The sequence below is a fragment of the Phalangium opilio genome, unplaced genomic scaffold, assembly GCF_054372755.1.
Source record: "Phalangium opilio isolate 3A_F unplaced genomic scaffold, DU_Popi_V2 ptg000021l_1, whole genome shotgun sequence".
Classification (NCBI taxonomy): domain Eukaryota; kingdom Metazoa; phylum Arthropoda; class Arachnida; order Opiliones; family Phalangiidae; genus Phalangium; species Phalangium opilio.
In genome coordinates, this window is record NW_028324153.1 from 3,114,098 (window position 1) to 3,134,906 (window position 20,809).

The 20,809-nt window shown below is 44.9% G+C and overlaps 16 non-coding genes across 16 annotated transcripts; all 16 read right to left on the minus strand.

Annotated features, from left to right (window-relative positions):
- Positions 1–1,042: 1,042 nt before the first annotated feature.
- Positions 1,043–1,114, minus strand: TRNAC-GCA (transfer RNA cysteine (anticodon GCA)). The gene has a single exon. It is a non-coding gene; the product is annotated as a tRNA-Cys (tRNA).
- A 708-nt stretch (positions 1,115–1,822) lies between these two features.
- TRNAC-GCA (transfer RNA cysteine (anticodon GCA)) lies at positions 1,823–1,894 on the minus strand. The gene has a single exon. It is a non-coding gene; the product is annotated as a tRNA-Cys (tRNA).
- Positions 1,895–2,584: 690 nt separating this feature from the next.
- Positions 2,585–2,656, minus strand: TRNAC-GCA (transfer RNA cysteine (anticodon GCA)). The gene has a single exon. It is a non-coding gene; the product is annotated as a tRNA-Cys (tRNA).
- Positions 2,657–3,364: 708 nt separating this feature from the next.
- Positions 3,365–3,436, minus strand: TRNAC-GCA (transfer RNA cysteine (anticodon GCA)). Its single transcript has one exon. It is a non-coding gene; the product is annotated as a tRNA-Cys (tRNA).
- A 690-nt stretch (positions 3,437–4,126) lies between these two features.
- TRNAC-GCA (transfer RNA cysteine (anticodon GCA)) lies at positions 4,127–4,198 on the minus strand. Its single transcript has one exon. It is a non-coding gene; the product is annotated as a tRNA-Cys (tRNA).
- Positions 4,199–4,776: 578 nt separating this feature from the next.
- Positions 4,777–4,848, minus strand: TRNAC-GCA (transfer RNA cysteine (anticodon GCA)). The gene has a single exon. It is a non-coding gene; the product is annotated as a tRNA-Cys (tRNA).
- A 1,310-nt stretch (positions 4,849–6,158) lies between these two features.
- Positions 6,159–6,230, minus strand: TRNAC-GCA (transfer RNA cysteine (anticodon GCA)). Its single transcript has one exon. It is a non-coding gene; the product is annotated as a tRNA-Cys (tRNA).
- A 1,062-nt stretch (positions 6,231–7,292) lies between these two features.
- Positions 7,293–7,364, minus strand: TRNAC-GCA (transfer RNA cysteine (anticodon GCA)). Its single transcript has one exon. It is a non-coding gene; the product is annotated as a tRNA-Cys (tRNA).
- A 578-nt stretch (positions 7,365–7,942) lies between these two features.
- On the minus strand, positions 7,943–8,014 carry TRNAC-GCA (transfer RNA cysteine (anticodon GCA)). Its single transcript has one exon. It is a non-coding gene; the product is annotated as a tRNA-Cys (tRNA).
- Positions 8,015–9,324: 1,310 nt separating this feature from the next.
- Positions 9,325–9,396, minus strand: TRNAC-GCA (transfer RNA cysteine (anticodon GCA)). Its single transcript has one exon. It is a non-coding gene; the product is annotated as a tRNA-Cys (tRNA).
- Positions 9,397–11,225: 1,829 nt separating this feature from the next.
- Positions 11,226–11,297, minus strand: TRNAF-AAA (transfer RNA phenylalanine (anticodon AAA)). The gene has a single exon. It is a non-coding gene; the product is annotated as a tRNA-Phe (tRNA).
- Positions 11,298–11,606: 309 nt separating this feature from the next.
- Positions 11,607–11,678, minus strand: TRNAC-GCA (transfer RNA cysteine (anticodon GCA)). The gene has a single exon. It is a non-coding gene; the product is annotated as a tRNA-Cys (tRNA).
- A 568-nt stretch (positions 11,679–12,246) lies between these two features.
- Positions 12,247–12,318, minus strand: TRNAC-GCA (transfer RNA cysteine (anticodon GCA)). The gene has a single exon. It is a non-coding gene; the product is annotated as a tRNA-Cys (tRNA).
- A 6,194-nt stretch (positions 12,319–18,512) lies between these two features.
- On the minus strand, positions 18,513–18,584 carry TRNAC-GCA (transfer RNA cysteine (anticodon GCA)). The gene has a single exon. It is a non-coding gene; the product is annotated as a tRNA-Cys (tRNA).
- Positions 18,585–19,022: 438 nt separating this feature from the next.
- TRNAC-GCA (transfer RNA cysteine (anticodon GCA)) lies at positions 19,023–19,094 on the minus strand. The gene has a single exon. It is a non-coding gene; the product is annotated as a tRNA-Cys (tRNA).
- Positions 19,095–20,191: 1,097 nt separating this feature from the next.
- On the minus strand, positions 20,192–20,263 carry TRNAC-GCA (transfer RNA cysteine (anticodon GCA)). The gene has a single exon. It is a non-coding gene; the product is annotated as a tRNA-Cys (tRNA).
- Positions 20,264–20,809: the final 546 nt, after the last annotated feature.

Here is a 20,809-nt window from a genome sequence, read left to right on the forward strand (position 1 = left end):
GATTTAACTAAAATAAACGGAATGATCCGTGCTGTTACAGGGGGAACTCGGGTTTGAACCAAGGACCTCTTGATCTGCAGTCGAATGCGAGCTATTCCCCCTTGTTCATAACCGTAATGTCGATTTAACTGAAATAAACGAAATGATCCGTGCTGTTACAGGGAGAACACGGGTTTGAACCAAGGACCTCTTGATCTGCAGTCGAATGCGAGCTATTCCCCCTTGTTCATAACCGTAATGTCGATTTAACTAAAATAAACGGAATGATCAGTGCTGTTACAGGGAGAACACGGGTTTGAACCAAGGACCTCTCGATCCACAGTCGAATGCTCTACCACTGATTTATTTCCCTTTGTTCATAGTCGTAATGTCGATTTAGCTAAAATGAAGGCAATGATCCGTGCTGTTACTGGGGGAACTCGGGTTTGAACCAAGGACCTCTTGATCTGCAGTCGAATGCGAGCTATTCCCCCTTGTTCATAACCGTAATGTCGATTTAACTGAAATAAACGAAATGATCCGTGCTGTTACAGGGAGAACACGGGTTTGAACCAAGGACCTCTTGATCTGCAGTCGAATGCGAGCTATTCCCCCTTGTTCATAACCGTAATGTCGCATTAACTAAAATAAACGGAACGATCCGTGCTGGTACAGTGGGAACTCGGGTTTGAACCAAGGACCTCTCGATCTGCAGTCGAATGCTCTACCACTGAGCTATTCCCCCTTGTTCTTAGCCGTAATGTCGATTTAACTAAACTAAACGGAATGATCCGTGCTGTTACAGGGAGAACACGGGTTTGAACCAAGGACCTCTCGATCTGCAGTCGAATGCTCTACCACTGAGCTATTCCCCCTTGTTCTTTGCCGTAATGTCGATTTAACTAAACTAAACGGAATGATCCGTGCTGTTACAGGGAGAACTCGGGTTTGAACCAAGGACCTCTCGATCTGCAGTCGAATGCTCTACCACTGATTTATTTCCCTTTGTTCATAGTCGTAATGTCGATTTAGCTAAAATGAAGGCAATGATCCGTGCTGTTACAGGGAGAACTCGGGTTTGAACCAAGGACCTCTCGATCTGCAGTCGAATGCTCTACCACTGAGCTATTCCCCCTAGTTCAAGGCCGTAATGTCGATTTTACTAAAATAAAGGCAATGATCCGTGCTGTTACAGCGGGAACTCGGGTTTGAACCAAGGATCTCTCGATCTTCAGTCGAATGCTCCACCACTGTGCTATCCCCCCTTGTTAATAACCGTAATGTCGATTTAACTAAAATAAACGAAATGATCCGTGCTGTTACATGGGGAACTCGAGTTTGAACCAATGACCTCTTGATCTGAAGTCGAATGCTCCACCACTGAGCTATCCCCCCTTGTTCATAACCGTAATGTCGATTTAACTAAAATAAACGAAATGATCCGTGCTGTTACATGGGGAACTCGAGTTTGAACCAATGACCTCTTGATCTGAAGTCGAATGCTCTACCACTGAGCTACTCCACCTTGTTCAAAACCGTTATGTCGATTTAACTAAAATAAACGGAATGATCCGTGCTGTTACAGGGGGAACTCGAGTTTGAACCAATGACCTCTTGATCTGAAGTCGAATGCTCTACCACTGAGCTACTCCCCCTTGTTCAAAACCGTTATGTCGATTTAACTAAAATAAACGGAATGATCCGTGCTGTTACAGGGGGAACTCGGGTTTGAACCAAGTTCCTCTCGATCTGCAGTCGAATGCTCTACCGCTGAGCTATTCCCCCTTGTTCTTAGCCGTAATGTCGATTTAACTAAAATAAACGGAATGATCCGTGCTGTTACAGGGGGAACTCGGGTTTGAACCAAGGATCTCTCGATCTGCAGTCGAATGCTCTACCACTGAGCTATTCCCCCGCGTTCGTAACCGTAATGTCGATTTAACTAAAATAAACGGAATGATCCGTGCTGTTACTGGGGGAACTCGGGTTTGAACCAAGGACCTCTTGATCTGCAGTCGAATGCGAGCTATTCCCCCTTGTTCATAACCGTAATGTCGATTTAACTGAAATAAACGAAATGATCCGTGCTGTTACAGGGAGAACACGGGTTTGAACCAAGGACCTCTTGATCTGCAGTCGAATGCGAGCTATTCCCCCTTGTTCATAACCGTAATGTCGCATTAACTAAAATAAACGGAACGATCCGTGCTGGTACAGTGGGAACTCGGGTTTGAACCAAGGACCTCTCGATCTGCAGTCGAATGCTCTACCACTGAGCTATTCCCCCTTGTTCTTAGCCGTAATGTCGATTTAACTAAACTAAACGGAATGATCCGTGCTGTTACAGGGAGAACACGGGTTTGAACCAAGGACCTCTCGATCTGCAGTCGAATGCTCTACCACTGAGCTATTCCCCCTTGTTCTTTGCCGTAATGTCGATTTAACTAAACTAAACGGAATGATCCGTGCTGTTACAGGGAGAACTCGGGTTTGAACCAAGGACCTCTCGATCTGCAGTCGAATGCTCTACCACTGATTTATTTCCCTTTGTTCATAGTCGTAATGTCGATTTAGCTAAAATGAAGGCAATGATCCGTGCTGTTACAGGGAGAACTCGGGTTTGAACCAAGGACCTCTCGATCTGCAGTCGAATGCTCTACCACTGAGCTATTCCCCCTAGTTCAAGGCCGTAATGTCGATTTTACTAAAATAAAGGCAATGATCCGTGCTGTTACAGCGGGAACTCGGGTTTGAACCAAGGATCTCTCGATCTTCAGTCGAATGCTCCACCACTGTGCTATCCCCCCTTGTTAATAACCGTAATGTCGATTTAACTAAAATAAACGAAATGATCCGTGCTGTTACATGGGGAACTCGAGTTTGAACCAATGACCTCTTGATCTGAAGTCGAATGCTCCACCACTGAGCTATCCCCCCTTGTTCATAACCGTAATGTCGATTTAACTAAAATAAACGAAATGATCCGTGCTGTTACATGGGGAACTCGAGTTTGAACCAATGACCTCTTGATCTGAAGTCGAATGCTCTACCACTGAGCTACTCCACCTTGTTCAAAACCGTTATGTCGATTTAACTAAAATAAACGGAATGATCCGTGCTGTTACAGGGGGAACTCGAGTTTGAACCAATGACCTCTTGATCTGAAGTCGAATGCTCTACCACTGAGCTACTCCCCCTTGTTCAAAACCGTTATGTCGATTTAACTAAAATAAACGGAATGATCCGTGCTGTTACAGGGGGAACTCGGGTTTGAACCAAGTTCCTCTCGATCTGCAGTCGAATGCTCTACCGCTGAGCTATTCCCCCTTGTTCTTAGCCGTAATGTCGATTTAACTAAAATAAACGGAATGATCCGTGCTGTTACAGGGGGAACTCGGGTTTGAACCAAGGATCTCTCGATCTGCAGTCGAATGCTCTACCACTGAGCTATTCCCCCGCGTTCGTAACCGTAATGTCGATTTAACTAAAATAAACGGAATGATCCGTGCTGTTACTGGGGGAACTCGGGTTTGAACCAAGGACCTCTTGATCTGCAGTCGAATGCGAGCTATTCCCCCTTGTTCATAACCGTAATGTCGATTTAACTGAAATAAACGAAATGATCCGTGCTGTTACAGGGAGAACACGGGTTTGAACCAAGGACCTCTTGATCTGCAGTCGAATGCGAGCTATTCCCCCTTGTTCATAACCGTAATGTCGCATTAACTAAAATAAACGGAACGATCCGTGCTGGTACAGTGGGAACTCGGGTTTGAACCAAGGACCTCTCGATCTGCAGTCGAATGCTCTACCACTGAGCTATTCCCCCTTGTTCTTAGCCGTAATGTCGATTTAACTAAACTAAACGGAATGATCCGTGCTGTTACAGGGAGAACACGGGTTTGAACCAAGGACCTCTCGATCTGCAGTCGAATGCTCTACCACTGAGCTATTCCCCCTTGTTCTTTGCCGTAATGTCGATTTAACTAAACTAAACGGAATGATCCGTGCTGTTACAGGGAGAACTCGGGTTTGAACCAAGGACCTCTCGATCTGCAGTCGAATGCTCTACCACTGATTTATTTCCCTTTGTTCATAGTCGTAATGTCGATTTAGCTAAAATGAAGGCAATGATCCGTGCTGTTACAGGGAGAACTCGGGTTTGAACCAAGGACCTCTCGATCTGCAGTCGAATGCTCTACCACTGAGCTATTCCCCCTAGTTCAAGGCCGTAATGTCGATTTTACTAAAATAAAGGCAATGATCCGTGCTGTTACAGCGGGAACTCGGGTTTGAACCAAGGATCTCTCGATCTTCAGTCGAATGCTCCACCACTGTGCTATCCCCCCTTGTTAATAACCGTAATGTCGATTTAACTAAAATAAACGAAATGATCCGTGCTGTTACATGGGGAACTCGAGTTTGAACCAATGACCTCTTGATCTGAAGTCGAATGCTCCACCACTGAGCTATCCCCCCTTGTTCATAACCGTAATGTCGATTTAACTAAAATAAACGAAATGATCCGTGCTGTTACATGGGGAACTCGAGTTTGAACCAATGACCTCTTGATCTGAAGTCGAATGCTCTACCACTGAGCTACTCCACCTTGTTCAAAACCGTTATGTCGATTTAACTAAAATAAACGGAATGATCCGTGCTGTTACAGGGGGAACTCGGGTTTGAACCAAGTTCCTCTCGATCTGCAGTCGAATGCTCTACCGCTGAGCTATTCCCCCTTGTTCTTAGCCGTAATGTCGATTTAACTAAAATAAACGGAATGATCCGTGCTGTTACAGGGGGAACTCGGGTTTGAACCAAGTACCTCTCGATCTGCAGTCGAATGCTCTACCACTGAGCTATTCCCCCGCGTTCGTATCCGTAATGTCGATTTAACTAAAATAAACGGAATGATCCGTGCTGTTACAGGGGGAACTCGGGTTTGAACCAAGGACCTCTTGATCTGCAGTCGAATGCGAGCTATTCCCCCTTGTTCATAACCGTAATGTCGATTTAACTGAAATAAACGAAATGATCCGTGCTGTTACAGGGAGAACACGGGTTTGAACCAAGGACCTCTTGATCTGCAGTCGAATGCGAGCTATTCCCCCTTGTTCATAACCGTAATGTCGCATTAACTAAAATAAACGGAATGATCCGTGCTGTTACAGTGGGAACTCGGGTTTGAACCAAGGACCTCTCGATCTGCAGTCGAATGCTCTACCACTGATTTATTTCCCTTTGTTCATAGTCGTAATGTCGATTTAGCTAAAATGAAGGCAATGATCCGTGCTGTTACAGGGAGAACTCGGGTTTCAACCAAGGACCTCTCGATCTGCAGTCGAATGCTCTACCACTGAGCTATTCCCCTTTGTACCTCGCCCTAATGTCGATTTAACTAAAATAAAAGGAATGATCCGTGCTGTTACAGCGGGAACTCGGGTTTGAACCAAGGACCTCTCGATCTGTGTTGAATGCTCTACCACTGAGCTATTCCCCTTTGTACCTCACCCTAATGTCGATTTAACTAAAATAAAAGGAATGATCCGTGCTGTTACAGGGGGAACTCGGGTTTGAACCAAGGACCTCTTGATCTGCAGTCGAATGCGAGCTATTCCCCCTTGTTCATAACCGTAATGTCGATTTAACTAAAATAAACGAAATGATCCGTGCTGTTACAGGAAGAACACGGGTTTGAACCAAGGACCTCTTGATCTGCAGTCGAATGCGAGCTATTCCCCCTTGTTCATAACCGTAATGTCGATTTAACTAAATAAAGGGAATGATCCGTGCTGTTACAGGGAGAACATGGGTTTGAACCAAGTACCTCTCGATCTGCAGTCGAATGCTCTACCACTGATTTATTTCCCTTTGTTCATAGTCGTAATGTCGATTTAACTAAAATAAACGGAATGATCCGTGCTGTTACAGCGGGAACTCGGGTTTGAACCAAGGATCTCTCGATCTTCAGTCGAATGCTCCACCACTGAGCTATCCCCCCTTGTTCATAACCGTAATGTCGATTTACCTAAAATTAACGAAATGATCCGTGCTGTTACAGGGGGAACTCGGGTTTGAACCAAGGACCGCTTGATCTGCAGTCTAATGCGAGATATTCCCCCTTGTTCATAACCGTAATGTCGATTTAACTAAAATAAACGAAATGATCCCTGCTGTTACGGGGGAACTCGGGTTTGAACCAAGTACCTCTCGATCTGCAGTCGAATGCTCTACCACTGAGCTATTCCCCCGCGTTCGTATCCGTAATGTCGATTTAACTAAAATAAACGGAATGATCCGTGCTGTTACAGGGGGAACTCGGGTTTGAACCAAGGACCTCTTGATCTGCAGTCGAATGCGAGCTATTCCCCCTTGTTCATAACCGTAATGTCGATTTAACTGAAATAAACGAAATGATCCGTGCTGTTACAGGGAGAACACGGGTTTGAACCAAGGACCTCTTGATCTGCAGTCGAATGCGAGCTATTCCCCCTTGTTCATAACCGTAATGTCGATTTAACTAAAATAAACGGAATGATCAGTGCTGTTACAGGGAGAACACGGGTTTGAACCAAGGACCTCTCGATCCACAGTCGAATGCTCTACCACTGATTTATTTCCCTTTGTTCATAGTCGTAATGTCGATTTAGCTAAAATGAAGGCAATGATCCGTGCTGTTACTGGGGGAACTCGGGTTTGAACCAAGGACCTCTTGATCTGCAGTCGAATGCGAGCTATTCCCCCTTGTTCATAACCGTAATGTCGATTTAACTGAAATAAACGAAATGATCCGTGCTGTTACAGGGAGAACACGGGTTTGAACCAAGGACCTCTTGATCTGCAGTCGAATGCGAGCTATTCCCCCTTGTTCATAACCGTAATGTCGCATTAACTAAAATAAACGGAACGATCCGTGCTGGTACAGTGGGAACTCGGGTTTGAACCAAGGACCTCTCGATCTGCAGTCGAATGCTCTACCACTGAGCTATTCCCCCTTGTTCTTAGCCGTAATGTCGATTTAACTAAACTAAACGGAATGATCCGTGCTGTTACAGGGAGAACACGGGTTTGAACCAAGGACCTCTCGATCTGCAGTCGAATGCTCTACCACTGAGCTATTCCCCCTTGTTCTTTGCCGTAATGTCGATTTAACTAAACTAAACGGAATGATCCGTGCTGTTACAGGGAGAACTCGGGTTTGAACCAAGGACCTCTCGATCTGCAGTCGAATGCTCTACCACTGATTTATTTCCCTTTGTTCATAGTCGTAATGTCGATTTAGCTAAAATGAAGGCAATGATCCGTGCTGTTACAGGGAGAACTCGGGTTTGAACCAAGGACCTCTCGATCTGCAGTCGAATGCTCTACCACTGAGCTATTCCCCCTAGTTCAAGGCCGTAATGTCGATTTTACTAAAATAAAGGCAATGATCCGTGCTGTTACAGCGGGAACTCGGGTTTGAACCAAGGATCTCTCGATCTTCAGTCGAATGCTCCACCACTGTGCTATCCCCCCTTGTTAATAACCGTAATGTCGATTTAACTAAAATAAACGAAATGATCCGTGCTGTTACATGGGGAACTCGAGTTTGAACCAATGACCTCTTGATCTGAAGTCGAATGCTCCACCACTGAGCTATCCCCCCTTGTTCATAACCGTAATGTCGATTTAACTAAAATAAACGAAATGATCCGTGCTGTTACATGGGGAACTCGAGTTTGAACCAATGACCTCTTGATCTGAAGTCGAATGCTCTACCACTGAGCTACTCCACCTTGTTCAAAACCGTTATGTCGATTTAACTAAAATAAACGGAATGATCCGTGCTGTTACAGGGGGAACTCGGGTTTGAACCAAGTTCCTCTCGATCTGCAGTCGAATGCTCTACCGCTGAGCTATTCCCCCTTGTTCTTAGCCGTAATGTCGATTTAACTAAAATAAACGGAATGATCCGTGCTGTTACAGGGGGAACTCGGGTTTGAACCAAGTACCTCTCGATCTGCAGTCGAATGCTCTACCACTGAGCTATTCCCCCGCGTTCGTATCCGTAATGTCGATTTAACTAAAATAAACGGAATGATCCGTGCTGTTACAGGGGGAACTCGGGTTTGAACCAAGGACCTCTTGATCTGCAGTCGAATGCGAGCTATTCCCCCTTGTTCATAACCGTAATGTCGATTTAACTGAAATAAACGAAATGATCCGTGCTGTTACAGGGAGAACACGGGTTTGAACCAAGGACCTCTTGATCTGCAGTCGAATGCGAGCTATTCCCCCTTGTTCATAACCGTAATGTCGCATTAACTAAAATAAACGGAATGATCCGTGCTGTTACAGTGGGAACTCGGGTTTGAACCAAGGACCTCTCGATCTGCAGTCGAATGCTCTACCACTGATTTATTTCCCTTTGTTCATAGTCGTAATGTCGATTTAGCTAAAATGAAGGCAATGATCCGTGCTGTTACAGGGAGAACTCGGGTTTGAACCAAGGACCTCTCGATCTGCAGTCGAATGCTCTACCACTGAGCTATTCCCCTTTGTACCTCGCCCTAATGTCGATTTAACTAAAATAAAAGGAATGATCCGTGCTGTTACAGCGGGAACTCGGGTTTGAACCAAGGACCTCTCGATCTGTGTCGAATGCTCTACCACTGAGCTATTCCCCTTTGTACCTCACCCTAATGTCGATTTAACTAAAATAAAAGGAATGATCCGTGCTGTTACAGGGGGAACTCGGGTTTGAACCAAGGACCTCTTGATCTGCAGTCGAATGCGAGCTATTCCCCCTTGTTCATAACCGTAATGTCGATTTAACTAAAATAAACGAAATGATCCGTGCTGTTACAGGAAGAACACGGGTTTGAACCAAGGACCTCTTGATCTGCAGTCGAATGCGAGCTATTCCCCCTTGTTCATAACCGTAATGTCGATTTAACTAAATAAAGGGAATGATCCGTGCTGTTACAGGGAGAACATGGGTTTGAACCAAGTACCTCTCGATCTGCAGTCGAATGCTCTACCACTGATTTATTTCCCTTTGTTCATAGTCGTAATGTCGATTTAACTAAAATAAACGGAATGATCCGTGCTGTTACAGCGGGAACTCGGGTTTGAACCAAGGATCTCTCGATCTTCAGTCGAATGCTCCACCACTGAGCTATCCCCCCTTGTTCATAACCGTAATGTCGATTTACCTAAAATTAACGAAATGATCCGTGCTGTTACAGGGGGAACTCGGGTTTGAACCAAGGACCGCTTGATCTGCAGTCTAATGCGAGATATTCCCCCTTGTTCATAACCGTAATGTCGATTTAACTAAAATAAACGAAATGATCCCTGCTGTTACGGGGGAACTCGGGTTTGAACCAAGTACCTCTCGATCTGCAGTCGAATGCTCTACCACTGAGCTATTCCCCCGCGTTCGTATCCGTAATGTCGATTTAACTAAAATAAACGGAATGATCCGTGCTGTTACAGGGGGAACTCGGGTTTGAACCAAGGACCTCTTGATCTGCAGTCGAATGCGAGCTATTCCCCCTTGTTCATAACCGTAATGTCGATTTAACTGAAATAAACGAAATGATCCGTGCTGTTACAGGGAGAACACGGGTTTGAACCAAGGACCTCTTGATCTGCAGTCGAATGCGAGCTATTCCCCCTTGTTCATAACCGTAATGTCGCATTAACTAAAATAAACGGAATGATCCGTGCTGTTACAGTGGGAACTCGGGTTTGAACCAAGGACCTCTCGATCTGCAGTCGAATGCTCTACCACTGATTTATTTCCCTTTGTTCATAGTCGTAATGTCGATTTAGCTAAAATGAAGGCAATGATCCGTGCTGTTACAGGGAGAACTCGGGTTTGAACCAAGGACCTCTCGATCTGCAGTCGAATGCTCTACCACTGAGCTATTCCCCTTTGTACCTCGCCCTAATGTCGATTTAACTAAAATAAAAGGAATGATCCGTGCTGTTACAGCGGGAACTCGGGTTTGAACCAAGGACCTCTCGATCTGTGTCGAATGCTCTACCACTGAGCTATTCCCCTTTGTACCTCACCCTAATGTCGATTTAACTAAAATAAAAGGAATGATCCGTGCTGTTACAGGGGGAACTCGGGTTTGAACCAAGGACCTCTTGATCTGCAGTCGAATGCGAGCTATTCCCCCTTGTTCATAACCGTAATGTCGATTTAACTAAAATAAACGAAATGATCCGTGCTGTTACAGGGAGAACACGGGTTTGAACCAAGGACCTCTTGATCTGCAGTCGAATGCGAGCTATTCCCCCTTGTTCATAACCGTAATGTCGATTTAACTAAATAAAGGGAATGATCCGTGCTGTTACAGGGAGAACATGGGTTTGAACCAAGTACCTCTCGATCTGCAGTCGAATGCTCTACCACTGATTTATTTCCCTTTGTTCATAGTCGTAATGTCGATTTAACTAAAATAAACGGAATGATCCGTGCTGTTACAGCGGGAACTCGGGTTTGAACCAAGGATCTCTCGATCTTCAGTCGAATGCTCCACCACTGAGCTATCCCCCCTTGTTCATAACCGTAATGTCGATTTACCTAAAATTAACGAAATGATCCGTGCTGTTACAGGGGGAACTCGGGTTTGAACCAAGGACCGCTTGATCTGCAGTCTAATGCGAGATATTCCCCCTTGTTCATAACCGTAATGTCGATTTAACTAAAATAAACGAAATGATCCCTGCTGTTACGGGGGAACTCGGGTTTGAACCAAGTACCTCTCGATCTGCAGTCGAATTCTCTACCACTGAGCTATTCCCCTTGTTCATAACCGTAATGTCGATTTAACTAAAATAAACGGAATGATCCGTTCTGATACAGGGGGAACTCGGGTTTGAACCAATGACCTCTCGATCTGCAGTCGAATGCTCTACCACTGAGCTATTCCCCCGCGTTCGTAACCGTAATGTCGATTTAACTAAAATAAACGAAATGATCCGTGCGGTTACAGAGCGAACTCGAGTTTGAACCAATGACCTCTTGATCTGCAGTCGAATGCTCTACCACTGACCTACTCCCCCTTGTTCAAAACCGTTATGTCGATTTAACTAAAATAAACGGAATGATCCGTGCTGTTACAGGGGGAACTCGGGTTTTAACCAAGTTCCTCTCGATCTGCAGTCGAATGCTCTACCGCTGAGCTATTCCCCCTTGTTTTTAGCCGTAATGTCGATTTAACTAAAATAAACGTAATGATCAATGCTGTTACAGGGGGAACTCGGGTTTGAACCAAGTACCTCTCGATCTTTAGTCGAATGCTCTACCACTGAGCTATTCCCCCGCGTTCGCAACCGTAATGTCGATTTAACTAAAATAAACGAAATGATCCGTGCTGTTACAGGGGGAACTCGGGTTTGAACCAAAGACCTCTTGATCTGCAGTCGAATGCGAGCTATTCCCCCTTGTTCATAACCGCAATGTCGATTTAACTAAAATAAACGGAATGATCAGTGCTGTTACAGGGAGAACACGGGTTTGAACCAAGGACCTCTCGATCCACAGTCGAATGCTCTACCACTGATTTATTTCCCTTTGTTCATAGTCGTAATGTCGATTTAGCTAAAATGAAGGCAATGATCCGTGCTGTTACAGGGAGAACTCGGGTTTGAACCAAGGACCTCTCGATCTGCAGTCGAACGCTCTACCACTGAGCTATTCCCCCTAGTTCATAACCGTAATGTCGATATAACTAAAATAAACGAAATGATCCGTGCTGTTACAGGGGGAACTCGGGTTTGAACCAAAGACCTCTTGATCTGCAGTCGAATGCTCTACCACTGAGCTATTCCCCTTTGTACCTCGCCCTAATGTCGATTTAACTAAAATAAAAGGAATAATCCGTGCTGTTACAGCGGGAACTCGGGTTTGAACCAAGGACCTCTCGATCTGTGTCGAATGCTCTACCACTGAGCTATTCCCCTTTGTACCTCACCCTAATGTCGATTTAACTAAAATAAAAGGAATGATCCGTGCTGTTACAGGGGGAACTCGGGTTTGAACCAAGGACCTCTTGATCTGCAGTCGAATGCGAGCTATTCCCCCTTGTTCATAACCGTAATGTCGATTTAACTAAAATAAACGGAATGATCAGTGCTGTTACAGGGAGAACACGGGTTTGAACCAAGGACCTCTCGATCCACAGTCGAATGCTCTACCACTGATTTATTTCCCTTTGTTCATAGTCGTAATGTCGATTTAGCTAAAATGAAGGCAATGATCCGTGCTGTTACAGGGAGAACTCGGGTTTGAACCAAGGACCTCTCGATCTGCAGTCGAACGCTCTACCACTGAGCTATTCCCCCTAGTTCATAACCGTAATGTCGATATAACTAAAATAAACGAAATGATCCGTGCTGTTACAGGGGGAACTCGGGTTTGAACCAAAGACCTCTTGATCTGCAGTCGAATGCTCTACCACTGAGCTATTCCCCTTTGTACCTCGCCCTAATGTCGATTTAACTAAAATAAAAGGAATAATCCGTGCTGTTACAGCGGGAACTCGGGTTTGAACCAAGGACCTCTCGATCTGTGTCGAATGCTCTACCACTGAGCTATTCCCCTTTGTACCTCACCCTAATGTCGATTTAACTAAAATAAAAGGAATGATCCGTGCTGTTACAGGGGGAACTCGGGTTTGAACCAAGGACCTCTTGATCTGCAGTCGAATGCGAGCTATTCCCCCTTGTTCATAACCGTAATGTCGATTTAACTAAATAAACGGAATGATCCGTGCTGTTACAGGGAGAACATGGGTTTGAACCAAGTACCTCTCGATCTGCAGTGGAATGCTCTACCACTGATTTATTTCCCTTTGTTCATAGTCGTAATGTCGATTTAACTAAAATAAACGGAATGATCCGTGCTGTTACAGCGGGAACTCGGGTTTGAACCAAGGATCTCTCGATCTTCAGTCGAATGCTCCACCACTGAGCTATCCCCCCTTGTTCATAACCGTAATGTCGATTTACCTAAAATTAACGAAATGATCCGTGCTGTTACAGGGGGAACTCGGGTTTGAACCAAGGACCGCTTGATCTGCAGTCTAATGCGAGATATTCCCCCTTGTTCATAACCGTAATGTCGATTTGACTAAAATAAACGAAATGATCCCTGCTGTTACGGGGGAACTCGGGTTTGAACCAAGTACCTCTCGATCTGCAGTCGAATTCTCTACCACTGAGCTATTCCCCTTGTTCATAACCGTAATGTCGATTTAACTAAAATAAACGGAATGATCCGTTCTGATACAGGGGGAACTCGGGTTTGAACCAATGACCTCTCGATCTGCAGTCGAATGCTCTACCACTGAGCTATTCCCCCGCGTTCGTAACCGTAATGTCGATTTAACTAAAATAAACGAAATGATCCGTGCTGTTACAGGGGGAACTCGGGTTTTAACCAAGTTCCTCTCGATCTGCAGTCGAATGCTCTACCGCTGAGCTATTCCCCCGCGTTCGTAACCGTAATGTCGATTTAACTAAAATAAACGAAATGATCCGTGCTGTTACAGGGGGAACTCGGGTTTGAACCAAAGACCTCTTGATCTGCAGTCGAATGCGAGCTATTCCCCCTTGTTCATAACCGTAATGTCGATTTAACTAAAATAAACGAAATGATCAGTGCTGTTACAGGGAGAACAGGGGTTTGAACCAAGGACCTCTCGATCTACAGTGGAATGCTCTACCACTGATTTATTTCCCTTTTTTCATAGTCGTAATGTCGATTTAGCTAAAATGAAGGCAATGATCCGTGCTGTTACAGGGAGAACTCGGGTTTGAACCAAGGACCTCTCGATCTGCAGTCGAATGCGAGCTATTCCCCCTTGTTCATAACCGTAATGTCGATTTAACTAAAATAAACGAAATGATCCGTGCTGTTACAGGGAGAACATGGGTTTGAACCAAGTACCTCTCGATCTGCAGTGGAATGCTCTACCACTGATTTATTTCCCTTTGTTCATAGTCGTAATGTCGATTTAACTAAAATAAACGGAATGATCCGTGCTGTTACAGCGGGAACTCGGGTTTGAACCAAGGATCTCTCGATCTTCAGTCGAATGCTCCACCACTGAGCTATCCCCCCTTGTTCATAACCGTAATGTCGATTTACCTAAAATTAACGAAATGATCCGTGCTGTTACAGGGGGAACTCGGGTTTGAACCAAGGACCGCTTGATCTGCAGTCTAATGCGAGATATTCCCCCTTGTTCATAACCGTAATGTCGATTTGACTAAAATAAACGAAATGATCCCTGCTGTTACGGGGGAACTCGGGTTTGAACCAAGTACCTCTCGATCTGCAGTCGAATTCTCTACCACTGAGCTATTCCCCTTGTTCATAACCGTAATGTCGATTTAACTAAAATAAACGGAATGATCCGTTCTGATACAGGGGGAACTCGGGTTTGAACCAATGACCTCTCGATCTGCAGTCGAATGCTCTACCACTGAGCTATTCCCCCGCGTTCGTAACCGTAATGTCGATTTAACTAAAATAAACGAAATGATCCGTGCTGTTACAGGGGGAACTCGGGTTTTAACCAAGTTCCTCTCGATCTGCAGTCGAATGCTCTACCGCTGAGCTATTCCCCCGCGTTCGTAACCGTAATGTCGATTTAACTAAAATAAACGAAATGATCCGTGCTGTTACAGGGGGAACTCGGGTTTGAACCAAAGACCTCTTGATCTGCAGTCGAATGCGAGCTATTCCCCCTTGTTCATAACCGTAATGTCGATTTAACTAAAATAAACGAAATGATCAGTGCTGTTACAGGGAGAACAGGGGTTTGAACCAAGGACCTCTCGATCTACAGTGGAATGCTCTACCACTGATTTATTTCCCTTTTTTCATAGTCGTAATGTCGATTTAGCTAAAATGAAGGCAATGATCCGTGCTGTTACAGGGAGAACTCGGGTTTGAACCAAGGACCTCTCGATCTGCAGTCGAATGCGAGCTATTCCCCCTTGTTCATAACCGTAATGTCGATTTAACTAAAATAAACGAAATGATCCGTGCTGTTACAGGGAGAACACGGGTTTGAACCAAGGACCTCTTGATCTGCAGTCGAATGCGAGCTATTCCCCCTTGTTCATAACCGTAATGTCGATTTAACTAAATAAACGGAATGATCCGTGCTGTTACAGGGAGAACATGGGTTTGAACCAAGTACCTCTCGATCTGCAGTCGAATGCTCTACCACTGAGCTATTCCCCCTTGTTCTTAGCCGTAATGTCGATTTAACTAAACTAAACGAAATGATCCATGCTGTTACAGGGGGAACTCGGGTTTGAACCAAAGACCTCTTGATCTGCAGTCGAATGCGAGCTATTCCCCCTTGTTCATAACCGTAATGTCGATTTAACTAAAATAAACGAAATTATCCGTGCTGTTACAGGGAGAACACGGGTTTGAACCAAGGACCTCTCGATCTGCAGTCGAATGCTCTACCACTGAGCTATTCCTCCTAGTTCAAAGCCGTAATGTCGATTTAACTAAAATGAAGGCAATGATCCGTGCTGTTACAGGGAGAACTCGGGTTTGAACCAAGGACCTCTCGATCTGCGTTCGAATGCTCTACCACTGAGCTATTCCCCCTAGTTCAAGGCCGTAATGTCGATTTAACTAAAATAAAGGCAATGATCCGTGCCGTTACAGCCAGAACTCGGGTTTGAACCAAGGACCTCTCGATCTGCAGTCGAATGCTCTACCACTGAGCTATTCCCCTTTGTTCCTCACCCTAATGTCGATTTAACTAAAATAAAAGGAATAATCCGTGCTGTTACAGCGGGAACTCGGGTTTGAACCAAGGACCTCTCGATCTGTGTCGAATGCTCTACCACTGAGCTATTCCCCTTTGTACCTCACCCTAATGTCGATTTAACTAAAATAAAAGGAATGATCCGTGCTGTTACAGGGGGAACTCGGGTTTGAACCAAGGACCTCTTGATCTGCAGTCGAATGCGAGCTATTCCCCCTTGTTCATAACCGTAATGTCGATTTAACTAAATAAACGGAATGATCCGTGCTGTTACAGGGAGAACATGGGTTTGAACCAAGTACCTCTCGATCTGCAGTGGAATGCTCTACCACTGATTTATTTCCCTTTGTTCATAGTCGTAATGTCGATTTAACTAAAATAAACGGAATGATCCGTGCTGTTACAGCGGGAACTCGGGTTTGAACCAAGGATCTCTCGATCTTCAGTCGAATGCTCCACCACTGAGCTATCCCCCCTTGTTCATAACCGTAATGTCGATTTACCTAAAATTAACGAAATGATCCGTGCTGTTACAGGGGGAACTCGGGTTTGAACCAAGGACCGCTTGATCTGCAGTCTAATGCGAGATATTCCCCCTTGTTCATAACCGTAATGTCGATTTGACTAAAATAAACGAAATGATCCCTGCTGTTACGGGGGAACTCGGGTTTGAACCAAGTACCTCTCGATCTGCAGTCGAATTCTCTACCACTGAGCTATTCCCCTTGTTCATAACCGTAATGTCGATTTAACTAAAATAAACGGAATGATCCGTTCTGATACAGGGGGAACTCGGGTTTGAACCAATGACCTCTCGATCTGCAGTCGAATGCTCTACCACTGAGCTATTCCCCCGCGTTCGTAACCGTAATGTCGATTTAACTAAAATAAACGAAATGATCCGTGCTGTTACAGGGGGAACTCGGGTTTTAACCAAGTTCCTCTCGATCTGCAGTCGAATGCTCTACCGCTGAGCTATTCCCCCGCGTTCGTAACCGTAATGTCGATTTAACTAAAATAAACGAAATGATCCGTGCTGTTACAGGGGGAACTCGGGTTTGAACCAAAGACCTCTTGATCTGCAGTCGAATGCGAGCTATTCCCCCTTGTTCATAACCGTAATGTCGATTTAACTAAAATAAACGAAATGATCAGTGCTGTTACAGGGAGAACAGGGGTTTGAACCAAGGACCTCTCGATCTACAGTGGAATGCTCTACCACTGATTTATTTCCCTTTTTTCATAGTCGTAATGTCGATTTAGCTAAAATGAAGGCAATGATCCGTGCTGTTACAGGGAGAACTCGGGTTTGAACCAAGGACCTCTCGATCTGCAGTCGAATGCGAGCTATTCCCTCTTGTTCATAACCGTAATGTCGATTTAACTAAAATAAACGAAATGATCCGTGCTGTTACAGGGAGAACACGGGTTTGAACCAAGGACCTCTTGATCTGCAGTCGAATGCGAGCTATTCCCCCTTGTTCATAACCGTAATGTCGATTTAACTAAATAAACGGAATGATCCGTGCTGTTACAGGGAGAACATGGGTTTGAACCAAGTACCTCTCGATCTGCAGTCGAATGCTCTACCACTGAGCTATTCCCCCTTGTTCTTAGCCGTAATGTCGATTTAACTAAACTAAACGAAATGATCCATGCTGTTACAGGGGGAACTCGGGTTTGAACCAAAGACCTCTTGATCTGCTGTCGAATGCGAGCTATTCCCCCTTGTTCATAACCGTAATGTCGATTTAACTAAAATAAACGAAATTATCCGTGCTGTTACAGGGAGAACACGGGTTTGAACCAAGGACCTCTCGATCTGCAGTCGAATGCTCTACCACTGAGCTATTCCTCCTAGTTCAAAGCCGTAATGTCGATTTAACTAAAATGAAGGCAATGATCCGTGCTGTTACAGGGAGAACTCGGGTTTGAACCAAGGACCTCTCGATCTGCGTTCGAATGCTCTACCACTGAGCTATTCCCCCTAGTTCAAGGCCGTAATGTCGATTTAACTAAAATAAAGGCAATGATCCGTGCCGTTACAGCCAGAACTCGGGTTTGAACCAAGGACCTCTCGATCTGCAGTCGAATGCTCTACCACTGAGCTATTCCCCTTTGTTCCTCACCCTAATGTCGATGTAACTAAAATAAAAGGAATGATCCGTGCTGCTACAGGGGGAACTCGGGTTTGAACCAAGGACCTCTCGATCTGCAGACGAATGCTCTACCGCTGAGCTATTCCCCCTTGTTCATAACCGTAATGTCGATTTAACTAAAATAAACGAAATGATCCGTGCTGTTACAGTGGGAACTCATTGAAATAAACGGAATGATCCGTGCTGTTACAGTGGGAACTCGGGTTTGAACCAAGGACCTCTCGATCTGCAGTCGAATGCTCTACCACTGATTTATTTCCCTTTGTTCATAGTCGTAATGTCGATTTAGCTAAAATGAAGGCAATGATCCGTGCTGTTACAGGGAGAACTCGGGGTTGAAACAAGGACCTCACGATCTGCAGTCGAATGCTCTACCACTGAGCTATTCCCCCTAGTTCAAGGCCGTAATGTCGATTTTACTAAAATGAAGGCAATGATCCGTGCTGTTACAGGGAGAACTCGGGTTTGAACCAAGGACCTCTCGATCTGCAGTCGTATGCTCTACCACTGAGCTATTCCCCTTTGTACCTCGCCCTAATGTCGATTTAACTAAAAAAAGAGGAATGATCCGTGCTGTTACAGGGGGAACTCGGGATTGAACCAAGGACCTCTCGATCTGCAGTCGAATGCTCTACCGCTGAGCTATTCCCCCTTGTTCATAGCCGTAATGTCGATTTAACTAAAATTAACGGAATGATCCGTGCTGTTACAGGATGAACACGGGTTTGAACCAAGGACCTCTTGATCTGCAGTCGAATGCGAGCTATTCCCCCTTGTTCATATCCGTAATGCCGATTTAACTAAATAAACGGAATGATCCGTGCTGTTACAGGGAGAACATGGGTTTGAACCAAGTACCTCTCGATCTGCAGTCGAATGCTCTACCACTGATTTATTTCCCTTTGTTCATAGTCGTAATGTCGATTTAGCTAAAATGAAGGCAATGATTTGTGCTGTTACAGCGAGAACTGGGGTTTGAACCAAGGACCTCTCGATCTGCAGTCGAATGCTCTACCACTGAGCTATTCCCCATTGTTCAAGGCCGTAATGTCGATTTAACTAAAATAAACGGAATGATCCGAGCTGTTACAGGGAGAACTCGGGTTTGAACCAAGGACCTCTCGATCTGCAGTCGAATGCTCTACCGCTGAGCTATTCCCCCTTTTTCAAGGCCGTACTGTCGATTTAACTAAAATAAACGGAATGATCCGTTTTGGTACAGGGAGAACTCGGGTTTGAACGAAGGACCTCTCGATCTGCAGTCGAATGCTCTACCGCTGAACTATTCCCCCTTGTTCATAGCCGTAATGTCGATTTAACTAAAATTAACGGAATGATCCGTGCTGTTACAGGGGGAACTCGAGTTTGAACCAAGGACCTCTCGTTCTGCAGTCGTATGCTCTACCGCTGAGCTATTCCCCCTTGTTCATAGCCGTAATGTCGATTTAACTAAAATTAACGGAAGGATCCGTGCTGTTACAGGGAGAACACGGGTTTGAACCAAGGACCTCTCGATCTGCAGTCGAATGCTCTACCACTGAGCTATTCCTCTTAGTTCAAAGCCGTAATGTCGATTTAACTAAAATGAAGGCAATGATCCGTGCTGCTACAGGGAGAACTCGGGTTTGAACCAAGGACCTCTCGATCTGCAGTCGAATGCTCTACCACTGAGCTATTCCCCTTTGTTCCTCGCCCTAATGTCGATGTAACTAAAATAAAAGGAATGATCCGTGCTGTTACAGGGGGAACTCGGTTTTGAACCAAGTACCTCTCGCTCTGCAGTCGAATTCTCTACCACTGAGCTATTCCCCCTTGTTCATAACCGTAATGTCGATTTAACTAAAATAAACGGAATGATCCGTCCTGTTACAGGGAGAACACGGGTTTGAACCAAGTACCTCTTGATCTGCAGTCGAATGCTCTACCACTGAGCTATTCCTCCTAGCTCAAAGCCGTAATGTCGATTTAACTAAAATGAAGGCAATGATCCGTGCTGTTACAAGAGAACTCGGGTTTGAACCAAGGACCTCTCGATCTGCAGTCGAATGCTCTACCACTGAGCTATTCCCCCTAGTTCAAGGCCGTAATGTCGATTTAACTAAAATAAAGGCAATGATCCATGCCGTTACAGCGAGAACTCGGGTTTGAACCAAGGACCTCTCGATCTGCAGTCGAATGCTCTACCACTGAGCTATTCCCCTTTGTTCCTCGCCCTAATGTCGATGTAACTAAAATAAAAGGAATGATCCGTGCTGTTACAGGGGGAACTCGGGTTTGAACCAAGGACCTCTCGATCTGCAGTCGAATGCTCTACCGCTGAGCTATTCCCCCTTGTTCATAACCGTAATTTCGATTTAACTAAAGTAAACGAAATGATCCGTGCTGTTACAGCGGGAACTCGGGTTTGAACCAAGGATCTCTCGATCTTCAGTCGAATGCTCCACCACTGAGCTATCCCCCCTTGTTCATAACCGTAATGTCGATTTACCTAAAATAAACGAAATGATCCGTGCTGTTACAGGGGGAACTCGGGTTTGAACCAAGGACCTCTTGATCTGCAGTCTAATGCGAGCTATTCCACCTTGTTCATAACCGTAATGTCGATTTAACTAAAATTCTAGAGGGCCGGTAGGCCCTTCTAGATAAGATCCCACACCCTCCCGTAATGTTAAATGAAAATTCACAGATTTTCGCCGATTTTCCCATAGGAATAACATGGGGTTTTTGGTGCTCCTGTACATCGAATCATTTAAAAACTACATGGAAGTTAGCTTTCGGAATACTTTTAAATTAACAAGTAACTATTCAAGGTGTGCCTTTTTCAAGTTTCATCAAATTTAATTAAGTCTAAGTATGTTAATTTAATTAAAAATGTAA